This window comes from Bufo gargarizans, chromosome 6 (genome assembly GCF_014858855.1).
Source record: "Bufo gargarizans isolate SCDJY-AF-19 chromosome 6, ASM1485885v1, whole genome shotgun sequence".
Taxonomy (NCBI): domain Eukaryota; kingdom Metazoa; phylum Chordata; class Amphibia; order Anura; family Bufonidae; genus Bufo; species Bufo gargarizans.
The window spans coordinates 24,138,961-24,155,124 of NC_058085.1; positions in this window are offsets into that span (position 1 = coordinate 24,138,961).

The following is a 16,164-nucleotide window of genomic DNA, read 5'->3' on the forward strand; positions in this document are numbered from 1 at the left end:
AGGTATGAATTTTGGGTCTGGCCTCAAAACCACACTATCATCACGAATTATCATAAAAGGAGTATTAATAGAAATGGCCTGAATTTCACTAATTCTCCTAGCCGATGTAAATGCTATCAAAAGGACTAATTTCTGGGTGAGTAACTTAATAGAACATGATTCCAAAGGCTCAAACGGATGTTTAGTCAAACAATTTAACACTAAATTTAAATCCCAAGGAGGGACTCTAGGCCTCTTAACTGGAATGATCCTAAAGAACCTGAGAATCCAAGAATCTAAGGCAACATTCTTTCCTCCTAATGCTGAAAGGGCAGACACCTGTACTTTAAGTGTACTCTTAGCTATTCCCATGGATAGACCTTTCTGTAGGAATTCCAGCACCTTATATACCGAAAACTTACAAGGCCAAGAATACTTTTCTAATCTAGCAAAGGACAGGAACATTTTCCATATGCTAGCATAAATAACATTAGTCACTAATTTCCTGCTCTTAAGTAATGTAGAAACTAATGCTTCAGATAACCCTTGACTGATTAGGAATGACCTTTCAAGATCCAGGCCGTAAGATGCAGGGTCCTTAAATTCCGATGGAACACTGGGCCCTGTGACAACAGATCCGGAATCTCTGGAAGAATCCAGGGATCCGCAATAGACCTGGATCTCAGAATTAACCATGCCCTCCTTGGCCAAAAGGGGGCTATCACTATCATCTTTGATTCTTCTTCCCTTATATTTCTGAGGACCTGTGGTAACAATTGTAATGGAGGGAATGCATACCCTAGCTGATGATCCCATCTCTGGAGAAACGCATCCACTCCATTCGGGCACTCTTTTGGATTGAGGGAGCAGAAATCCTTTACATTCTTGTTCTCTCTGGTTGCAAATAGGGCAACCCCAAAGTTTCACAATCGTTGTGAAAATTAATGGATTTAAAGACCACTCCCCCTGTCTCAACTTGTGCCGACTTAAAGGGAACCTGTCACCAGTTTTATGGTGTCCTAACTAAGGGCAACATAAATAAGTGACTGATTCTCTTAGCAAAATGCTGGGTCACTTTCTTTTTTTGACCCAGTCAATCTGCCAACATCTTGTATTAAAAAGCTCCAGCTGATAATAATGAGTCTATATAGCGAAATTTGAGGCACTCAGATTTAAATTGTTGCAATCAAACTTTTTTTATTTGTTTAAAGTTTTGCAGTAGTTTCATCCAAAAGCCCAATATTAATCCTTGGTACAAACAGTGTATTTACACCAAGGTCTAAATACACTGTTTGTACCACGGATTAATATTGGGCTTTTGGATGAAACTACAGCAAAACTTAAAACAAATAAAAAAAAGTTTAATTGCAACAATTTAAATCTGAGTGCCTCAATTTTCGCTATATGTACATTGGCTGTTCCCAGCCCTTGATTGGCACCAGAGACTACTGAATTGAGTGCGGTTCTCCATTCTATTATTCACTGATAATGATGAGTCATAAATATTCATGAGCTCCTGACTCTCCCCGCCCACCTGCTGCTGAATGACAGTTATTTTCCGTATGAATCAGCAGCAGGTGGGCAGGGGAGTGGCTAGATCTCTGAATTAAATAAACGCTGGACTCAATGACATCACGCTGGACACAAATCAGCTCATTAGCATGTGGCATCTTTTTGTGTATATTATGATGTAACAGTCTGTCGCCCCAGTAAGTGAATCCAAGGAGATCCCTTCTGACTTCATTGTCATCAGAATCTCCGTCTGAAGTTGACGAGAGTGAAACTGGGCCCACTTTACTGCTGGGATACAGGATGTTAATATCCCTAGAATTGACATAGCCCTGCGAACTGAAACCTCAGGATTTTTCAGAGTTTTTTGAATCTCTGTCTGAATCTGCATCATCTTGTCTGGGGTGAGAAAGGTCCTCTGCTGAGTTGAGTCCAAGCGCAGGCCCAAAAATATCTGACTCGTCCTGGGCTTGATTCTGGATTTTTGTACTTTTATAATTCATCCCAATCTTTCCAGAATACATACTACTTGCTCTACCCCCTCCCGCCACCTCTCCTGCGAGTCTGCTATTATCAAGAAATCGTCGAGGTAAGGCAGAAAAAATATGTTTTTATTTCAGATAAAGGATGCTACCTCCACTATTACTTTTGTAAATATTATTGGTGCCATCGAGAGGCCAAATGGCATGGCCTGAAACTGGAAGTGATTGAGATTTTTCCCCATCATTACTGCTACCCTGAGGAATTTCTGATATAATGGATGGATGGGAATGTGATGATACGCATCCTTCAGGTCTATAACCGCCATAAAACATCCCTGAAACACCAGGTGGATCGCTGATCTGATCGTCTCCATCTTGAATTTTCTTACCAACAGAAACCTGTTTAGTTGTTTCAAATTAATGATTGTGCAAAAGGACCCATCTGGTTTCTTCACCAAAAACGGTGTTGAGTAAAATCCTTTTGTTCGTTCTTCTTCTGGGACAGGGATTAAAACGTTCTTGTCTAACAACTTTATAACTTCTGTTTCTAATCCTGGAGATGCTCTTGTAATTATGAACTTTTCTGGAGGTTTTCTTTTTAATTCTAAGAAAAAATAAAAGGCCCCCCCTGCGCTCCTATTGTTTAACTATGTAGATCTATCCCAGTAGGAAGATCCCGCTGCTTGCTGTCTACCAAGGAGCTATTGTTCTCCTTGGATGAGTGTAAAAAAAATAATAAGAAATATCACCCGACGGTGATATGGGACAGAAAGCGCTGGATTACACGGTCAAAACAACTAATCCTTTAGATTGGCAATATCAGCCCATGCCAGCCTGAGTAACTGGACGGTTCACTCTGAAAGTGAGTGCTGTGAGGGTCGGTTTATACAGTTATTGGCATTTAAGCATATAACAAACAAGACTAATGTCAATAGTAATGTTGCTGTAACTACCTTATTGTTCGTCCAAAGTCTGGTGGTCCGATGTGGCGTTCACTGTGGGTGGATTGTCATAATGTTCCTTTTCGTTATAATGTTATTCCAAATCGCAGTGTTCTCCTGGCTCACCTACCAGCAGCAGCGCGGCCCCGGCCGGAAGCACGCGCAGCGCGAGGGAGCTTGTTGGTCTGTTGCCCGGGAAACCGCTTGTGGTGACGTCACCGTTCAAAGTACAGTGGCCTCCGTAGGACAAGAAGCTACCTACGCGTTTCGGGGCCTGTCGGGCTCCTTCATCAGGGTTAGTCTATTGATTGTACCTAGGAGGTTTAAGTAGCTCCTCCAGTTCCCATGGCAACAAGCAAACATGGGTTTTACTAAAATGGGGATGTCAGTATGTTTACATGTGGAAAACATTATCGATGCGATTTATTTAAACTGATTTGTTTGTTATTTTGCTGTTCAGTTGTTTGATTCGCTATTTATAAATAACATGAAACAATGATGAATGAACCAGGATACAGAGAAGGGGGCGGGGCTGTGATATCTTGAATTTGCTGAATATCCATTGCATATGGCAAATACATTGTTTGTTTATTGTTTGTTATTTGTTATTGGAATGCAAACAGTTCTATTTCTTGGTTTAATCCTATTGGGACCAGACTGTTGCATCTAAATATCCATTTGCTTTCTGTTCTTGACATGGCTTTGATGTAGTCACCTCCCCTCTTGTCCTTCCTTGACTCTTTCTATACCCCCAAAGTTAGATCCCAAAAATTTTCCCTGATGGAATTCTGTATAGTGGCGTGATAATGGGTGATTTTCATGATTTAGTTTATTAATGTTGTTAATGTGTTCCCTTATTCTCACCCTCAGTTCTCTTTTAGTTCATCCCACGTATATTTTGTCACACGGGCACTTAATATAATAAATGACTCCTTTGGTGTGGCAGGTAATGTAATCCTTTATTGTATATTTGCCTTGTTTGGTTTCTATTTCAAGTGTAGGTTTGACATGGTACCTCAGGGTTCTACAGTTGCTACATAATCTGCAAGGGTAAAAACCCTTTTTGGTACATATTTTGAAGTCCGCTTTGTCTTTCTTGATGGAGGGGGCTACCAAATTCGCCAAGTTTGGAGCTTTTCTAAAAATGAATGTCGGGTTATTGGGAATTTTATTGCCAATGGTCTTATCATATTTTAAAATGTCCCAATGTTTTTATATAATTCTTTTAAAGTTGTTCACCCCTGTGCTGTAGGTGGTGATAATGGGGACTTTGATGATATTTTGATCCTCGGAGTCATTTATATTTGGTATTTTGTCCTTTAATAGAGTATTCCGATCCAAGTCTTTTACTGCTCTGGTGATTGGGATAAGTGATTCCAATTTGTAGCCTTTTTCTATAAATTTTGTATTTAGTGTCTCAGCCTCCTCTTGATAATGGGTGTTGGTAGTACAATTTCTCCGTGCGCGTATGTATTGACCGTAAGGAATGTTATTCAGCCAAATAGGCAAATGGCAACTGTCCAGGGGGATGAATCCATTAGTGTCTGTTGGTTTATGGTATGTTTTAGTGTATAGTCTACCATTTTCAATGAATATATTTAAATCGAGGAAGGTAATGTGTTCTTTATCATAAGATGGCGTAAATTGCAAGTAAAACTCATTTTTATTTAAATCGGTTAAAAAGCTGTCAAGGGATACGGTGTCCCCTTGCCAAATAAAAACAATGTCGTCGATAAACCGCTTCCAGAGGACCAGACCCGCACCGAGCTCCCCATGGGGGAAGATGGTGAGCTCCTCCCATCTACCCATGTACAAATTAGCGAAACTCGGTGCGAATCTGGTCCCCCATCGCGGTCCCCCACGTCTGGAGATAAAAATCGGGTCCATATTTAAAATAATTATGATCTAAGATAAAAGTGATACACTCACCTATAAAATCTATTTGATCACCTGACATTGTGCTGTCTTTTTAAAAAAAATATTCTACAGCTTCACGTCCCTTGTTTTTTTCGATCACTGTGTATAGAGCAGTGACATCCAGAGTGCCCAAAATAAAATCTGCCTGCCACTCGATCCCTTCTAATATTTGTAAGATATGTTTAGTATCCCTCAGGTAGGCAGGTAATTTTATTACTTTGTCCTGTAGTAGGATGTCAACATATTTAGATAGGTTAGCGGTCAGACCCTCTATCCCAGAAATTATGGGTCTACCGGGGGGGTTAGTTTTGTGTTTGCGAATTTTGGGTAAGTAGTAGAATATTGGTATTCTAGGAGTCTGGTTATTGATAAATAGTACTTCTTCTTTGGAAAGTGCACCCATATTTTTACCTTTTTGAATAAGTTGGTTCAGTTTGCCTGTATATTGCATTGTTGGATTGAATGACAGTTTTTTTTGTATGTTTTTGCATCTGAAAGTAATCTTAAAGACTCCTTATGGTAGTCATCTAAATTCAGTATAACTAATCCTCCTCCTTTATCAGCAGGTCTGATGATGATCTGGTTGTTAGTTTGTAAAGATCTGATGGCTCTAGTCTCGCCCTTAGTTAGATTTTGAGGTCCTTTTTTCTTTCCCTTTGAATTCATGCGGGAGGCGGTCTCTTATGACCAGTGATTGAAAGGTGATCAGTGAGTCTGAGTATTCTGTGATGGGATTAAATTTGTATATGGGTTTAAGGTCAGTGTGAATAAATTGGTCTTTTGGAACCAAAGTGTTATCTGTGTCAGTCTTTACTGCTCCAGTGTTCTCTTCAGCTGATTGTGTTCTGTCATTTAAGTGGGATTTAACGTTTCTAGTGGTAAATACCTTCTTTCTTTTCATTGTTTGAATATTATTTTGGGGATTAGTTACTTGTTTGTTCATGCTGCCCAATTTTTCTTTCTTAATGAAGTTTTTTTTTAGGGCTAGGTTTCGCAAGAATTTCTTTACCCCAATGAAGGTGTCAAAGGTGTTGAACTTGGAAGTAGGCGCAAATTTGAGGCCTTTATGAAGGAGGGAAATTTCGTCTCTACTGGGGGCATAGCTACTTAAATTAAATATGCCCTCTCCTATGGCCTTTTGCTTCTCCTTGAGCCTGGTTAGTCCTCGGCCTCTTCTTCCCCTTTTGGTTTTTTTCTTTTTGTTGAGCTTCTTGCATGAAAAAAATCCTTTTTGATGGTTTTCTTTATTATTTTTTTGTTTTTATTATTATAACTTCTAGTGATACTGTGTGGTCTAAGTGGTTTGGGACTGTCTCCCTGTGTCCCTAGTTGATTTCGTCCTCGTACGGCTGTGGCGTAACAACTCTAAAAGAATGGGATAACTTACTCCATGACTTCCCAAAAAGGGCAGTAATCTTTATAATAGAGAAAAGAAAAGTGAGTTTGAATAGGAATAATCAGGAAATATTGGAATTGTTCGACAAAATTAGACCCTATAAGGAAGAGGATGATTTGATCAAAATATCTAGATCAATTAAAAATAGAATTAAAAATAAAGAAGACTTTATAATAAATAAAAAAAACAGGAAATTCAGAAGAGACAAATTGGGAATAGAAAATAGACCACTTATAGAAAACACCCAACAAAAACTAGCATAATGTCAGAGGAAGAATTCAACACCATTGACAACACTTGGGCTTCCTCCCACTTTATGCCTGGCATCATTCCTTGGACTGCTTACCTGACTGAGAGGAAGCACTCCTGAACATGAAGCCCTTGGTACCTGTGGGTCTAGATCTGATGTTCTGATCCTTCTCACCTGACTGCCTTTTTCCTTGAAACCTGATAGATGACCGAAAGGGTCGTCTGTAACTTTTAAACTGAGAAAAGGTGGACTTTTGCTGCAATCTCTTCTTCCTATCCGCAGCTTTTTCCAGAAGAGTGTCTAATTCAGGCCCAAAGAGAAATTGACCTTGACAGGGAATACTACAAAGCCTCTGTTTTGAGGATACATCTCCCCCTCTCCAGTTCTTTAGTCATAAAGCACGGTGAGCAGAATTGGAGATGGAAAATGCCCTGGCCGCCAATCTTACCGCCCCTACCGAATCGTCCGCTATAAAATCAATAACTTTTTGAAAGGTTGGCAAAGATGATAAAATCTGTTCTCTTGGACATTTTTCTCTAATTTGACCCTCTAGCCTGTCTAACCAAATTGATATGGATCTAGCAGTTACCGTAGTTGCTACATTATGTCTGAAAGATGAAGCTGCTGCCTCCCAAGTATTTTTTAGGCATGCATTTATCTTCTTATCTAGGGGATCTTTAAAGAACCCCATATCTTCAAAGGGCAAGGATGATCTTCTAGAGATTTTAGATATAGCAACATCCTCATTTTGGGGCCTTGCTCCAAGAAGTTGAGGCCTCTTTTTTCAAACAGATACTTTCTTTTAAAAAATTTTGTAATAAAGGCTTTTTTATCTGGCTTCTTCCATTCCTTCTCAATGATCGCTGCTATACTTTTATGCAAAGGAAAACGCCTATGTTTCTTCTCCCGTAGACCCTCAAACACTGAGTCTGCCACCAACTTATCCTCCTTAACCTCTTCCAATTCAAGGCTAGAACGAATTGCCTTAGGTAGCCTGTCATTATGCGTTTTTTTCGAGTCCGCGTGATTATTCACTACTTCCTCCCCTCTCAAAGATCCTCCAGTTATGCAAGCACTAGTGGGATGCCGTATACTCCAAATATTCCTCTTTCCACTACAGCTCCTCTAGGAAAAGCGCACCAATAGTGTAGGACAGTATAGGCTTCTTACCTGCACCTTTTCCCTATTATACTCACTGGGGCAGATGGAAATCAGGCACCTCAGACACAGTAAACACCACAAATCTTCCGATGTTCTTATTCCTTAGTAGTTCTATATAACATAAAAGCTCCAATAGTGAAGAACTGCTATTCAGTAGATAAAACCTTTTTTAATAATACTCACAAATAAAGGTAGACGAATAAATAAAGCGATTATAACAAATAGCAGCCGATTGCTCCTGCACGACCCGGGTTTCGCTCCAAAGCTTCATCAGGGGCGTAACTTAAAATCCCACATCCTGTTATTAAATACCCCCTTGCCTTCCCCCATTTCAATCTGAAACACTAAAATCCAGTAATACTTTTCATAATTCTTCCTCTTCTTAAAACCACCTATCCACATTAATATCTTGTCTATAAACTCAATTTCTTTAGATGTTCCTTTCATTCATCCACAAATATTATTTTATCTGCACCCATCCAGGTCACATGTTCTATTTCATTCATCTCCATATACAAGGTTTTTACACCTATACCAGCCGACACACACCCTCTCCTGCTTTCTCCAACATCCATTCTTCAGAGGTCAAACTCTCTTCCTAGCCTTAAGTGATGTAGTTCATACCTAACTGCAAGGTATGTGTTTGCAAAGTCCTCCCTGGTGTAGAGGAACTGTGCTTCCATGATGTCTCCACTCAATCTACAAGACAGGCCCCTTTGGTTGAAGTGTATGTAATTCATAAAACCATTTAACTTTGCATCGATCTATCTTTGCAACCAAATTCCCTCCTCTCCAATTACTTTTCACTACTTCCACCCCTGTAAACTTTAACCCTTTTGGGTTATTCTGATTGTTTTTGAAAAATGCAGGGACACCCCATGCGATTCTAGACACCTCTTTATATTACTGATGTGCACCCAAACTTTGATCTTCCTGGTTATTCGGCCCACATACTGGAGGCCACACGGGCACTCCAGCATGTAGACCACCCCTGAAGTTTCACAGGTAATCTCTCCCTTCACCTTAAAATCCTTGTTCCTTGCATTCGAATGTACTTTTTGCACATACCTCTCTTTTTTTACATGGGGGACAAAAACCACACCATGTGAACTTCTCCTGACCTTTCTCCTTACCTTCCAATGGGATAGCGCTATGGACCAAGTGATTGCCAAAATTGGGGCCTTTCTGAAGATAACATCTGGACGATCCGGTATTTCCTTGCCTAACATGGGATCATTTTTAAGTACTTTTTTTTTTTTTTTTATTGCGTTCTTCACCAATCCAGCCTGTACAGTATATTGGGTAATAAAAGAGTATCTAAAATTCTTCTTTTTAATCCCCTCTTTTTTTATTTTTCTTTATAGCCTCCTATGTCTATTTCTTGGCTACACATTCCCTCTTTTTCAACAAACCTATGTTGTAACACCTTACTCTGTTCTCTGAAGGTAATTACATCTGTGCAATTTCTATGAATTCTTTTTATCTGGCCTTTTGGGATATTTCTCAACCAGGGCTTGTGATGGCAACTTTTTATATCTATGTACCCATTTACATTTGTTTCTTTGAAAAACCTTTTAGTCTTCAATCTTCCATCCTCTATGAATATCGTAAAATCCAGAAAATATATTGCCTTATCACTTATGCTGCTAGTAAATTTTAAATTCCAATCATTTCTATTGAGGTTACAAATAAGCATTTCCAGACCCTCTTTACTCCTCTCCCACACTAGCAGACAGTCATCGATATATCTTCGCCATACTTTTAAAATCCCCCACTGTGTACATTTGGAGAGGATCGGGTCAATGTACCTTTTTTTTCCCATGCTGTCATGAAGATATTTGCGAAACTGGGCGCAAATTTCGCCCTCATCGCTGTCCCGATCCTCTGCAAATAAAATTCTCCATTAAACCAAAAATAATTGTGAGTCAGACAATACTCGATACATTCCATAATAAATTTCCCTTGTAGTGTAGACATATGTGGATCCCCCTCTAATTCTTCCTTGACTGCACTCAAACCCAAATCTTTGGGAATATAAAGAGGTGATGTCTGCTGTCTCCAACCAAACATTGTCACCACATGGTCCCAACTCCTTTATTAACTCAATAGTGCTCCCTGTATCTTTTAAATAAGACGGTGCCTTCACCACATACTTGAAGGTAGACAAACATGGAAATCACTGCAGCCCTCACCTCTCACCTCCTAGCGGAGCACGGATGTTCAGACCTGGACTCAGTCTGGAGCAAAATATGAAAAAGGACAAGGATTCCAGCTTTTCACAAATAAAAGGCATCTTTATTCCACTTCCTTAAAATCAGACATCAAAAGTTGGACAATATGCTGTCCACATACTTCACCACATACTGTACCGTTGCCCCCAAAAAAAATCAATATATTCAGTTAGTCTGCTAGTGAGGGAGTTGATACCGGAGGGTCTATCAAGCTTTTGTGGATTTTGGGTAAATGATAGATGACAGTAGTCAGTGGTGATTTAATATCAAGATATTGATACTCTTTATTTTTATTTAATACTCCCTCTTTAAGGCCCTTTTGTAGCAGCACATCCAAGTCTGCTTTATACTTCTGGATTGGATTACTCTTTAATAGAAGATAGGTGTCCCTGTCCCCCAATAGTCTCTTTAATTCAGACTCATATTTAGTTTTGTCCATTAACACCACCCCTCCTCCCTTATCTGCCGGTTTTATTACCAGGTTTAGATTTTTTTCAAGATTATCAAGTGCCGATTTTTCTTCCATTGTTAAATTATACGTCCTTGGTTTCGCATCTATACTCTCTATTTTTCTTAATACCCCCCTCTTAAATGCTTCAATGAACTCGTTATTTTTGTTTTTCACACAAAACTTCGATTTTTCATGTAACTGAGTGAGAATTATGTAATTACTTAGTCCTGCAATTTTTTGTGCCGGGGTTTGGTTATTCACAAAATATTTTGCCAAATTAAGTTTTCTAATATATCTATGGACATCCAAGATGGCCTCAAATTTATTCAATCCCTTCGTAGGGGCAAACTTCAAAGTTTACCTGTCTCACCTCTTTAATTTTTCTGGCATTCGGGCCCATGTTTAACTTCTCCCCTTTTTCCTCTATATATCCCTGTTTCTATGGCGTTCCCCTTATTCATATATCTTCTCCCTTTCTTTCTATCTATCTTTTCGTGTCTCTGAATCCCTTTCATTCCTTGGTGGGGAAAATGCAGTTTTTCGGGGGCTACCTCTTTGAGTGTGTTGCTGCACTTCCTTGTCTCTCCTACCATGATCTGCTCCATATTCCCTGAATCCCCTCTGCTGGTATTCCCTACCTCCTCTGTATTGTCCATATCTTGGTGGGCCCTGTTGGTACATGTTCACATTCCCATATTGTGGACGATACTGTGAAAAATGTATGCACTGTTGACACAATTTTTTCATATAGGAAGATGATAGGGGGCATCTGAAAATTGCACATTCCTTATTTTTTCTCTTCGCCATAACCTTTTTAGGCGCCATCTAGAGAAAAATTAACCATATCTTAGAATTGTATAAACAGTTTGCACACTTACCCCAGCAGAAGTTTTTATACCGGTGCCTGTGTCTCCGTCTCTACCTCTTTTCTCCCTTCATAATTACAGTCGTTCCTGGCAAAATATATTTTAAAAATCATATGCTGAGGAGGGACAGCACCTCTCACCTGAGAGTTCCGCTGACCCAGGAGAGCATCCAAAATTCTCAGGACCCACCAAGGAAAAAAGTTCTCCAGGCTGAAAAAGATAATATCCCAATTGAGTAAATCCACTGTTATTCCAGGACGCCAGCTATCTCCACACTGAGTGCCTTCCTTTTATCTGTTGCTCGTATTTCCGGTCACCTGACCGGAAGCGCTACCCAGTGGAATGCATGTCCCGGCGGAAATGACGTCCTAATCTCGCGATGGCTCTCCTACACGCGCTTCCGGCTACCCCGCTGATCTGCATCTTCAGTGTCCCAATCCTGCGCACCTGGAACTCCGAACACCCCTGGCTGGTTCCATCTGTCGTGCTTCCAGCGCGGTCACACTCCCTTTTGAGGGACTTGCGCGCCATCCTGCCCAGGGAAACAGACAGTAGCCCCGGACCACCACCTATTTCCCTGATCCTAACAGCCCATACTATGGGCGATAGATCAAGGCAGGTAAGCGCCACATGACCCTCTAGGCTTTCCTAGGACTTCCATGCCATGGGCAACCTGAAAGAAAAACACTGCAGGTCTCCCATTCCAGGGACAGGTAACCTCACTGAGGTGGGAGAGTGGCTCCACCTTTTTAGTACTGCATGTTTCCTGTCCATGGAGGCGGAGCCATCTCTCTATGGTGCTGTCGTGGGGGAGGGGAAAATATAGAATTTTTGATCATTTTGTTTCCTATGACTATTCCCATTCCTATTATTGTATGGTGATACGGAGATGAACTGTTTTATTTGGAGGAGCTCTAATATTTAGGCTGCTCCATGGGCATAGTTACAGTTTTGTCTGGGTTTATAATCGGATGTCTTCCACCTGACAATACTTCTACAAGTAATGACGATACCTCGGGTGGGGAGGAGGAGGTAGTGATCATTTACTGTTCTCATGGATGGTTTTGGACGCTGCCTCTTAATATATTCAGTGATTTCTTGTTTTGTGCACATAGTTGTTTCTACCTTGCCAGGCAGGGCCATTATGGTGCAGAAGCTTCACTCCTCATATTTGGATGCCCCAGTTACAGTGATGTGTAAATGTCTTCGTCATGGTTTGAATCTCTATGTGATTGTTGCAAACCCTCATTTGCATGGCCACACCTATCCGCCCTCCAGCCAAGCTTTGGGACCAATTCCTGCTTACCGTGTTTCAAGCCCTCATTTGCATGGCCAATTAGAAGGGGGTTTTACAAGGGACCAATAGGGAGTGGTTGTTTGGGGGAGGCGTTGAATATAACTGTATGTTGTGCTCATTCAATAAAGTGCTTTTCAGTTTAAACTCCCATACAGCCTGACTGGTGTTTGTTCTGCAAGAATTAAGATGCCACGTAGCTGTCGTTCGGTTCCCTGATTACTGACGATTGAGCAATTAGACATTATAGTCTGAAATTGGGGAGAGTGGAGCAGAGCGAGTCGAGACTCGTTACGGTCCCATAAGCCAAAATATTTTTTTAAAGTATCAAAATATATAATAAAATACAAGTGAGAATAAAATTTAAAAAAATGTCTGCATAGTTTCTCTTTTCACATGAAACAAAAAAAAAAATCAATCAATCAATCTGACCAAAACAGGGAACCAATTTTAACCATTTATGTTGGTGTCAATCTGCATATTTATAGAATAAGGAGCTTCAGTTTGAATTAAAAAGAAAATAAATCACAGGTTTTGCTGATTTCTCACCTGGACTCTTTTTTACAAAAATGAAAAAAATACTTACCCTTTTGTTATGGAATGGTCATAGACCTAGACTACCATATGCCCAAACTGTCAAATCAACTAAAGATAATGGCCTGGGGGTCCCAGATTTTCATCTATACTACAAAGCTGTGCAAGGTTTACGAGTATTGGAATGGATACGTAATGCGCAGGACAGAATGGACAAATCTACAGAACAATCGATGACACAGATACCGTTAAGATCTCGAGTCTTGACAAAAACATATAAAAAAGATCTGATGAGAGAGGTGGATAACCCAATGACCCGTAACACAGTCAAACTATGGCATTCTGTCCTGGCAGACACTCACAATCCCGTTAACTCCACTGCTACAGATAAGAGATGTAATGTGGGATTCCCCCCAGGAATTTAGGGCTTCATTAACTGACTCCTGTAAAAAGAATAAAACAGCAGTATGGGATATCCTAAATGAGAAAACTGAAACCACAGGAATCGACCCTATGGGCTCACTAGTACATGATCTTACTTCCTTCCATAATTCTCATCTACTAGCCCTAAAAAAAAAAAATGGTTATACCAGAATGGGTGGACTACACTGGTTTTGAGCAGATGGCATTAAGTACTAGAAAACCAGCAAAGAAAATATCTAAGCTTTATATGCTACTTCTTACAAAATGTCTAACCAATAAACCTTTCTTCCTTTCTCACTGGTAAAGTGCCTAAAAGTAAATTTTACAGAAAAAGAAGGGACATCTCTTTTAGCATACACACCTAAAATATCTAGTTGTGTCCGTCTTCAAGAGAATTATTACAAGATGCTCACTAGATGGTATTACTTCCCAGAGAGATTACCCAAAATGTATCCAACTACATCGCCAATATGCTGGAGTTGCTACAAGGATATGGGCACATTTCTACACACTAGGTGGTCATGCTAAAAACTCACACCATTCTGGGTCTCAATATGTCAGCTTTTGACCAAATTACATAACATGGTATTTAACCACCTCCCGTCTGCCCATAGACTATAAACGTCCGGGAGGTGGTTCTCTATTTCTGAACGGACGTTACAGAACGTCCGTTCAGAAACTGCTCATCGTGCAGCTGCTGATCAGGTTGCCTGCTGTCAGTGACAGCAGGGCAACCCTAAGAGAAGGCAGGGACAGTGCCCAGGTGTCCCTGCCTTCTGGATCGCTGCATACACAGCGCTCACTGAGCGCTGTGTATGCAAAGCAGGAAGCGCTATGTGCTTCCTGTTCCGGCCCGGCGGTCATGTGAGGTAATCCCGCCACACAGATTAATAAAAGGGAGGCTTAATGGATTTATGAAATGAATACATTGCAGCCACATGGACATAACATTGAATGGGACATTAAATCCGTCTGCATGGTCTGATTTCTGAGAATATAATATTCTACATGTTTTATCAGTAAGCAAGTTTTAAGAATATTTAATACTATTTTATATTGATTGTATTTCATTGTCATTGTATAATATGTTGTTATGTAAGCTATTACAGCTAATTTTAGTATTTTTTATATTTATATTTATTTTAATGTTTAAATACATTGCCGGACAAACAGAAGTCCGTACTTGTTCCGGGGTTAAGGATTGTTATATATCTGTTGACCTTTAGCGGCGTCTGCACCGCAGCCCCTGACGAAGCTAAGTGCGAAACCCAGGTCTGGCATTTTATACGCATGTGAAAACTGCTTTTTTGTAAGTAGAATAAAACTTTCTTACCTCTAAATCTTGAGGGTATTGCACCATTTTTCTTTGTCCTTTATAAAGGTAATCCAGACCGGTTTGGAGCAAGCGGTGGGTGCGGTTGGTGCCTCAAAGCGAGATCCCATTACATATTGGAGGCGGACAACAGGTCCATCGCATGTGAAACATTAGACGCGAGGCAGCTGTCTTTGTCTATGCATAGCAAAGCAAAGGGTTGCTGAAAATCCATGTGTTGAATATAGACTTGCGAGATCCGTCTATGCACAAATGCAATATGGACTTGTGTTTTTCGCTTTGTAGCAGATTATGAACTAGGCTCTTTGTCTTTTGGTTTCAAATAACTAACGTTTCCATACATTGCTTTAGAATTAGCGCGGTACCCGTATCTTGTTCTATTTTGTACTAAGGAGTTTGAACCTATCCTACTAAGGGCACCGCAGCTTGTAGTCCATTAGTCCACACCTACTATCTTGCTTTTGTCATGTGACCGCCGGGCCCGGAGAGTGCAGGAGCTGTGTGAGGTCTTTCAGAGACCTCGATCAGCCCTGCACTGAGGCTGTGCAGCGCACCTACTATGTCAGCCCCAGTTACAGGAGAAATCAACAGTGAAAAAATAAAATAAAAAGTGAAGTAAATATCCCCCAGAGGTCTTGAATGACCTTATGGGGGACGAAAAGTATAAAATAAAACATAAAGTGGTAAATAAATAAAATAAAATAAAGTTTCACATGTAAAAAAAAAAAAATCCCCAAGTAAGGAATAAAAAAAAAAATGTTAAAAATAGAAAAAAATTTAATAAAATAGACATATTTGGTATTGCCGCGTCCGTGACGGTCGGCTCTATAAATATATCACATAATCGACCCAGTCCAATAAACACCATAATTTTTGTCACCTTACATCACAAAAAGTGCAACACCAAGTGATCAAAAAGTCCCACAAAATGGTACCAATAAAACCGTCACCTCATCCCACAAAAAATGAGCCCCTACATAAGAGAATCTCTCAAAAAAATAAGTAAAACTATAGCTTTTAGAACATGGAGACACTAAAACATCATTTTTTTGGTTTAAAAAAAGAGGAGGAAAATCTCTCCTCATCAGGTAAACCAGAAGACCCTTCTCCAGAGAATGTCCCAAACTGCGGATGAAACCCATATGCACCAAAAAATTGTGACTTATCCGAAGACTCCTGGCGACGGTTATTTAAAGCAAACTCAGCAAGGGGCAAAAAAGAACACTAATCCTCCTGATTCTCAGTCACAAAACAGCGCAGATATGTCTCCAGATTCTGATTGACGCGCTCTGTCTGACCATTCGACTGCGGGTGAAAAGCAGAAGAGAACGACAACCGAACCCCCAAGCGAGAACAGAAGGCCTTCCAGAATCTAGAAAAAACTGCGTGCCCCTATC